The 8,776-nt window shown below is 42.7% G+C and overlaps 1 long non-coding RNA gene across 1 annotated transcript; it reads left to right on the top strand.

Moving 5' to 3' along the window:
* Positions 1-7,412: 7,412 nt before the first annotated feature.
* Positions 7,413-8,139, top strand: LOC142674723 (uncharacterized). The gene is made up of 3 exons (XR_012851819.1): positions 7,413-7,500; positions 7,632-7,713; positions 7,803-8,139. It is a non-coding gene; the product is annotated as an uncharacterized LOC142674723 (long non-coding RNA).
* Positions 8,140-8,776: the final 637 nt, after the last annotated feature.

The following is an 8,776-nucleotide window of genomic DNA, read 5'->3' as shown; positions in this document are numbered from 1 at the left end:
TGTGATGTCTTGAGATGAGTCTAGATAGCCGTGTTTCTTACTGCGTCTATGGTAGTATTGGTTTTATTACAAGATTTAAACTATTTGATGTTTGAATCATGTACATAAATAAATGATTATAAGGAGTATTGCTTTTTTTAAAAAAAATTTTTAGTAATAAAATATTAGTAAGTCCAGGAATAAACAGTCTAATAGCATTTGTCAGACTAAATTGTAGAAGGATAGGCTAATCCCCTGGAAACGCGTCCTTATTAACAATTGAAATGAATAATTATGTATATAATAATAATAATAATAATAATAATAATAATAATAACAATAAAAAAGCTAACAATAAAAAGTATTTATTACTAACTCCAATTACTTAGGTTCTAAATTCTGGTTATCAATTAATATAAAAAAAAATTCAACCCTTTAAAATGCCATATGGTCAATTTAACAACCAATACATTGTTTCAGCTTCCAAACCTAATGCAATGTTATCAACAGGGGCTCCCAGGTCCAAGACCCCAAGTCATGTGATCCTCTGACACTTATGATTGACAATATTCTGTTATAGGAATACCCTATTTAATAACTAATTTTTCCAGCTAGTTTCATCACAAGTAACGACTCCCTTATAGTTTTCTGGTCTTTCTAGGTCTTGCTGTTGGATTGACACTGTGTTACTTACTGTGTTGCTTATACGGTTAGCGATTTGTCCTATTTTCGGAGAACTAGAGGCGATTAGTCAAATTCTATCTTGACTGTCTCCTGGTTTTCTACCAAGGACATTGGTGCAGTTTTGCACCCGGGCATTAAACAACCATGCCCTTTTGGAAAAAATCTAAGAAATATCATGTCTCCCAAATTCCTGATAAAGGAAATCTGATGGGAGACATACCAACTATGGAGGAGCCTAACATCTCGCTCCAGAAGTTTTCTGTCATCAAAGATATGGCAGATGAAAAATCCAGCGATCTTAGTCACAGCAAATATTGTGACATTACATCAAAGAACACCAAGAAGAGCGCATTCAGCCTGCTGACCCGCCTGCGCTCCAAAAATATCCGTAAAAGGTATGTAACTAATAATTCTCATACATTGCTCAGATATCCAGAGCTGTGGTATAACAGTCACTAGATCTTTAATTCTCCCCATATCTTCACAGAAACTTTGGCAGCAGCGCTGTGATCGGCGCTAGAGAACTGGATCGCTATTTCCCAGATAGACGGTTGAGACTATATGTTGCCACCTGGAATATGGAGGGAAAGGTGAGAAGTAATGTACAATATTTATTGTGACCCATCAGTGTGCCCGAGCTCAAGTTGGATGAAATGGGCCAGTAACCATGTCTCTTTAGTTTGTAGTTGAATATCACATAGTCAGGTTATATTCTACCCTATGTCAGTTGAGTTGGCGCTCTTTGTATACAATGTTAATGTTTGTATATTTTGAACAGGATTACCCGCAAAATGTGGAGGATCTGCTGTTACCATCAGATGATACGAAAGACATTTATGTTATTGGCGTTCAGGAAGGATGTCCAAACAGGTAAGTCTTCTCAGGTTGTCTTACACCAGCCTATGACTGCAGATGGACAGCAGGGCGGCTGATACAAATTCTCTCTCAATGCTCTACTTATTGTATTATCACTCCTTAATTTTCAAAATGTATCCCCAGAGGTTATTATATGGAGTGTTGATACAGATGAGTTGAGTATCTTAATCTTGTGTCATTTATTAATATGTAAATCTGAAATTGTGTCTTCTTGTAGACGGGAATGGGAGATAAAATTACAGGAGACCCTTGGACCACACTATGTATTATACCACTCCTCCGGGCTCGGAGTCCTGTATCTCACCATCTTTGTTCGACGGGAACTAATCTGGTTCTGCTCAGGTAAGATTCACATTCCTACGTCTACATAAGAAGTCTTGAATGTAGTCATTAGCTGGAACATCTTATTTAGTTATTAGACTTAGATGCCTAAGAGCTTGGCTCTCAGATTCTTGACTTCTGAGTATTGGAGATCTAAAAGTTCACACCACAGTTACAAAGTATGAAATTATGTTCTAGTAATATTTCCATAGTTTAATTGGAAATAATTTCTATTCCATTGTTGCATGTAGTACTCTTAACCACTGACCCGTCTTTTTGTGTTTAATTTCTTATACAGAGGTAGAGCACACCCATGTAACAACCAGGCTATTCCACCATGTGAAAACTAAAGGAGCCTTGGGTGTTGCCTTCACCGTCTTTGGAACATCTTTCCTTTTTATTAATTCACATCTGAGATGTAAGTATTTACAATATTAATATATGACCATGTACAGTTTTACTTTGTATAAAATTGCTGCTATTTGATAATTAACTGAAATATATGGGATGATATCAAGAGATCTGTACTTATGTTTTGGTAAAAATAAAAGGTTTGTTCCAGTTTGATCAAACTTTTTCTAATCTATCAATCTCATTCTATGTTGTGAGTGGCCAGTAATACAGATACACGCAGGTACAATTAGTGCAGGAGGGGGTGGCGGCGGCTGGTTTCAGTTGCGCCGCCTCCCCCTCAGGGAGGCAGCAGGGCGGACGGTGCGGCCGTATAATCCCTCACACCCACCCCTCCTCTCCATTAGCGGCGGTGGCGCGCTGCAATGTGTTTTTTTGAAAATAATATGCGATTCGGGCCGCCCATATGATCATCCGCTACTGCTAATATGTATTTTTTTGTTGGCAGTTGGGGCAGTCAACAAGAGGATCCAGGACTATAAAACCATCACTGAGGGTCTCCGTCTGCCTCAAATTATTCCGGAAAGAATCAACTCCAATGCCTGTGAGTATTACTTATGTGGTTGAACCTATGGATCCTTTTATCTCTCTATTTGTCTCCGTTGAGTCTAATGCAGTCATGTGCTATAATTTTTTTATTTATTTTTATTCTACAGTGGACGTCACCAGCCGCTTTGATCGGGTGTTTTGGTTTGGAGACCTCAATTTTCAACTTAAAGAGGACAGAAAAAATGTGGAATCTCTTCTGCAGAAGATCCAAGGAAAAGATATGTCCAGTCTCCTCAAACACGACCATCTGAATGAAGCCAAGAACAATGGTATATTTACTAGTAGACCAGTATATCATCGGTGCGGGTCCGACACCTGGACGCTGCACCGTTAAGCTGCTCCAGTGGCCTGCGGGCACCGGATGTTATGCCACACAATGCTATGTACGGAGCCGGTAGCAGTTGGCTCCTTATATAGCATAGCTGCCATGATGCATAACTGCAGGTCTGCCTCCTATTCACTTGAATAGGAGCAGAGTTGCAGTACTGCAGCTCGGCTGCAATTCCGTGGCCGGCGCCAACTGCATCCGACATGTACATCCGGTGCTCAAAGGCACCGGACCAGCTGATTAGTCCAGGGTCCGGGTGTCGGACCACCACAGATCATGTACTGATGACCTATCTGGTGAGTATGTCATCAGTTGTCAGAAGTTGGAAAACCCCTTTAATACCACAACCACTTCCACAGATTAATACAAATCACTGACATGATGGTTGATATGTTCCCCAAATTCTTATATAGTGCTAAAATTATCAATTGCTCCTTTTTTTTTTTAATACTGACAACTTTTTTTTCTTTCAACTTAAGGGTCCATATTTCTAGGGTTCAAGGAGCACACCATTGATTTCCTTCCTACATATAAGTTTGACATTGGCACAGACACCTATGATACATCAGCAAAGCAGAGAATTCCATCATATACGGTAAGATATCTTATTTCCAGGTCTACAGAGCTTGAGAGACAATAGAATCCATGGGCCAGAGCACCCATTATATAATGAATCCCCTCCCCCAATGTAATGAATTGTTATTATTATAGCTGGAAGAGTAATTTCTTATGAACAAAGCTTTCAGTTAATTTTACTTTTATGTAGTGAGTTTGTCATCACAGTTTCCCAGTGTAATATGTCGTTGCCCAGCATGGGTCAAGGATACTTATTTAATTAAATCTGTGTGACCAAGTCAAACCTAAAATGCAATAAAGTCTCAATATTCTGCAATATAAATAAAGTAGGCCCAACATTTAGGTCTGTGTTGTTTTGCAGTTTAATAATATATTATAATATGATTTCACTAATGATATTTGTTATTTTCATGACCTCTACAGGACAGGGTGTTGTTTAAAAGCCAATGTGAGGGAGATGTGCGAGTCCTGAGATACGACTCTTGCCCTGTTTTGAAGACCTCAGACCACCGACCTGTTTTTGGCATCTTTGAAGTAAAGATCAGGCCCGGTTCAGATGAGTAAGTCATGTTTTCCTCCATATTGTTCGTATGATACTTTCAGTAGCCGTCATTACTACATGGTCCTTATAGCCAGAGCTCACACTTTGGGGCAGGTGGCTGTACACCTTGGTAACAGTACTGGAGGATTATAGGATGTGAAACTAAGCAAAGTGTGGTTACCTGCTAACATTATTATATGTCTTACATAAATATATTTCTCATTCCAGCATCCCCTTGGCTGGTGGACGCTTTGATCGTAAAATCTATGTAACGGGCATTAGGAGGAAAGGACAAAAAAAGTAGCTGCATCCAGTGGCGTAACTACCGCGGTAGCAGCAGTAGCGGCTGCTACGGGGCCCGGGGCTTGAGGGGGCCCGGTGGCGCCGCTAGCAGCCGTTATGGCTACTACAGCGGTAGCGTCGCTACTGTGGGGCCCGCGACGCCGAGACTTACACAGGCCCTCTCATACCTGTAGGTGTCGCTAGCACCGGAGGGGGCCCCAGTGCTAGCGGCAGCCAAACACATGTATTAGCACTGAATGGCCGGGCATGTTCCGTGCCTGACCATCCAGTGCCTTACAATGACACTGATTGGCTAGCGGCGCGATGACATCATCGCGCCGCTTCCATGCTTAGAAGGTGCTGATTGGCGGGGCAAGTCATTCTGCCCCGCCAATCAGCGTCATTGGAGGACGCTCGTTCAGCTCCTGCAGACATGCTCAGAAGAGAGCATGTCTGCATCGCCAGTGAACAGCGTGGGAACCGGAGAATGTGAGTATGTCAAGTTTTTGTTTTTTCCCCCTCATAAAAATGTGAATGGCATTATCTATAGTGGTGGGGGGGGGGGGGGGGGTCATCTTTATGTGGGCTATTATATATAGGGTTCTATATGTGGGGCAGTAGCTACAGGGGGGTCTATATGTGGGGCAGTAGCTACAGGGGGGGTCTATATGTGGGGCAGTAGCTACAGGGGGGGTCTATATGTGGGGGTGTGGGCCACTATATACAGGGGGCTCTATATGTGGGCCACTATATACAGGGGGGGTCTATATGTTGGCCACTATATACAGGGGGCTCTATATGTGAGCCATTATATACAGGGGGCTCTATATGTGGGCCACTATATACAGGGGGGGGTCTATATGTGGGCCACTATATACAGGGGGGTCTATATGTGGGCCACTATATACAGGGGTGGGTTACCTGTGGGGCACTAGCAACAGGGTGGCTATATGTAGTGCACAGTCTACAGGGGTGGGCTATATGTGGGACACTATATACAGGGGGAGCTATATGTGAGACACTATGTACAGAGGTGGGCTATACGTGGAGCAAGAACTATAGGGGAAGCTATATGTAGGGCAGCACCGTGGCTCAGTGGTTAGCACTATTGCCTTGCAGCTCTGGAGTCCATATGTGGGCACTATCTATAGGGGCTTCTATGTAGGTCACTATCTACAGGGGGCACGGTGTGTGTGTGTGTGACAGTTATATTTAGATGTGTTGAGAATTTTAACTTTGTTTACAGGTGCAGAAATGTTTTAAAAGTGAGAAGCTGAAGACATCTGAACGGAAAACTGCAGAAATGGGTCATGGCCGGTAGAAATCCATCATAGATGTCTGAACCGGAGGGAGAAGAAAAGAACTAGAATCTGAGACGTCACCGGTGAGTCACTTAATGTAAATGTTTATTCTGCCTCTAATCAGTATTGTAGTCACTGTATGATCTGCAGCGAGATGATGGTGATAGGATTTTTTTTGTGAAACCGCATCTCCCAGCATATCCTTATCATTGTTCAGGCCATGCTGGGAGCTGTAGTTTTACGCCGTACAAACCTATACGCAGTGGCGTAACTACCGCTATAGCAGCCGTAGCGACTTCTACAGGGCCTGCAGCATGAGGGGGCCCGTGCCACCCGCCGGCACGGCCCCCTCCCATGGCAGCAGGCTCCGCTAGCAGCCGCTATGGCTGCTACAGCACGACGCCACTGAAGGGGTTGTTCCTACATAAGACATGTATCCCCTAATCACAGGATAGGGGATACATGTGTGATCGCTGGCAGCGATGAGGAGAACGGGGGACCGAAAGTCCCCCCTAAGTTCTCCATGACAAACCTCGGACTTCCGGGGTCTGTGTCGGCAGCTCCGTAGAAATGAATGGAGCGCCGGTCGCGCTTGTGCGCATGCGTGACTAGCGCTCCTTTCATTTTTATTGAACTGCGCAGACGCCGGAAGTCCGAGGTTAGTCATGGAGAACTTCGGGGGACTTTCGGTCCCCCATTCTCCTTATCGCTGCCAGCGATCACACATGTATCCCCTATCCTGTGGATAGGGGATGCATGTCTTTTGTAGGACAAACTATAGGCCGTTTTTTTTGGAGGGGGGGGTACATTGCGTTATCTACAGAGGGGTTCTGTATGGCATTTTCTAAAGGGGGGGCTGTATGGCATTCTCTATAGGGGGGACTGTATGGCGTTATCTACAGGGGGGCTGTATGGCGTTATCTACAGAGGGGGTCTGTATGGCGTTATCTACAGGGGGGCTGTATGGCGTTATCTGCAGGGGGCTGTGTATGGTGCTATCTATAGGGGGGCGCTGTGTGGTGGAATCTATAGGGAGGCACTATCTACAAAGGGGGGGGGGGTTGCGTGATACCCAGCAGAGGGGGGGCCCTAGTCAAAAGTTTGCTATGGGGCCCAGTCTTTCCTAGTTACGCCCCTGGCTGCATCTGTTCATGTCCTTACAGGTAAGAGCTTTGTAGTTGTCTATTATGTTTGCGGTGAAAATGTTCTTCCATCTCTTAGGTTTTCCTCTGTATCTGTAATTTATTTTATCAACTAATTTAACTAAAGTGTAAATAAGTATTTTCAATCTTAAAATTCCAACTCCTTGTATTTAGACACGTTTTCATTTCTGAATGAAGGTTGTGGGCTTTGGGGAACAACTTCCCCAACTGTAAGCATGTATGTAGTATAGTACAATGAGTTTCCTAAAGGAACCTGTCATCTGAATGGATGGAACAACTGCATTTTATGATGCATTAGCTTCTAAGCAAAAATGATGGATACAAGGAACATTGCTATTGATGGAAGACATTACTTGGCATCTTGCAGGACTCCTAAGGAACAGTTACAATCTCCGGGGCATAAAACATCGGAACATTAGAAAGTTCCCGTAACATGCTGAAGAGCGCAGCTCTAGGTCAGACCCACTGCTTGCATCAACCATCTTCAAGGTTTGTAGTGTGACGCCAAGGATCAATTAAGAAATGTATTTACCTCAAATCACCTTAAAAAGTCTTCTAGATTTTGTGTCTGCTAAGAAACACACATTATAGAACATTAATAGCAAATATTTGTCTTGCAGCATAAACATCAATTCCGCAGGACATCTGGCGAGAATAGCGCTCCCTGTCACCGGAGGAGCCACCATCAATGCTGATAGAAAGGTAAGTTCCTCTGGATGTGTCCCCTCTCTATATTTATCAAGCAGCCTGAATGATCAATATTTAATAGGGTTGTGTGCTTCTCCCCCCAGAACAAGTCAGCAGATATCAACAGAACATCAACACCAATAACAACCAAGGGCAGAATCCGCCATCTTACAAGAATTCCAATGGCGAGACTTAACATTTCTACAACATCTGTCACAGAAGAGACATCAATGTGGTCACCAGGGCATCAATATCACCCAGAAGACCAGGTTCAGAACAGGACAATATGTCATCTCTACTTGTGTCTGTGGAATCCAGATTTTCCACCCCTTACTGATACTACAGTATATACTGTGACATATACCGTAGTTTTTGCTGGATCTTGTATTACCATCATCTTTACCATTATATATTTTGATCCACAAAAACCTTAAATAAATCTTTAACATCAATCCATAAGTGTGACTGGTAATTGTTATGTGCGCGGCTGCAACTTACCACAGTGTATACATTTCACCTAACCGACCCTTCACAGCGCTATTTGTGTGACATCGCGTTTAATCCAGTGGTAGGTGACAGGACATTGTATCATATGTACACAATACAGAGTGTATGGAACGTGCCGCCATATGTACTGGATTATATACTGTAGGACAAAGAGTGACAGGAGATGTAAAACATTGATATATTTGATAGTTGCTTAACCACTTAAGGACGCAGCCTAGTTCGGGACTTAGGGCTCAGAGCCCATTTTTCAAATCTGACATATTTAACTTTATGTGGTAATAATGTCGAAATGCTTAAACCTATCCAAGCGATTCGGAGATTGTTTTCTTGTGAGACATTGGGCTTTATGTTAGCTGTAAAATTGTGTTGATATGTTCAGTGTTTATTAGTGAAAAATTGCAAAATGTAGAGAAAATTTAGAAAAAATAGAATTTTTCTAAAGTAAAAAATGCATCTGCTTGTAAAACAGATGGTTATACCAACCAAAATATTTACTAGTTCACATTTCCCATAATTCTACTTTAGATTGGCATGATTTTTTGAACATAAACAGCAATTTCTCATATTTTTA

This window comes from Rhinoderma darwinii, assembly GCF_050947455.1.
Source record: "Rhinoderma darwinii isolate aRhiDar2 chromosome 2 unlocalized genomic scaffold, aRhiDar2.hap1 SUPER_2_unloc_19, whole genome shotgun sequence".
Taxonomy (NCBI): Eukaryota; Metazoa; Chordata; class Amphibia; order Anura; family Rhinodermatidae; genus Rhinoderma; species Rhinoderma darwinii.
The sequence above is the reverse complement of the archived record's forward strand: the minus strand, read 5'-3'. Positions and strand labels throughout refer to the sequence as shown.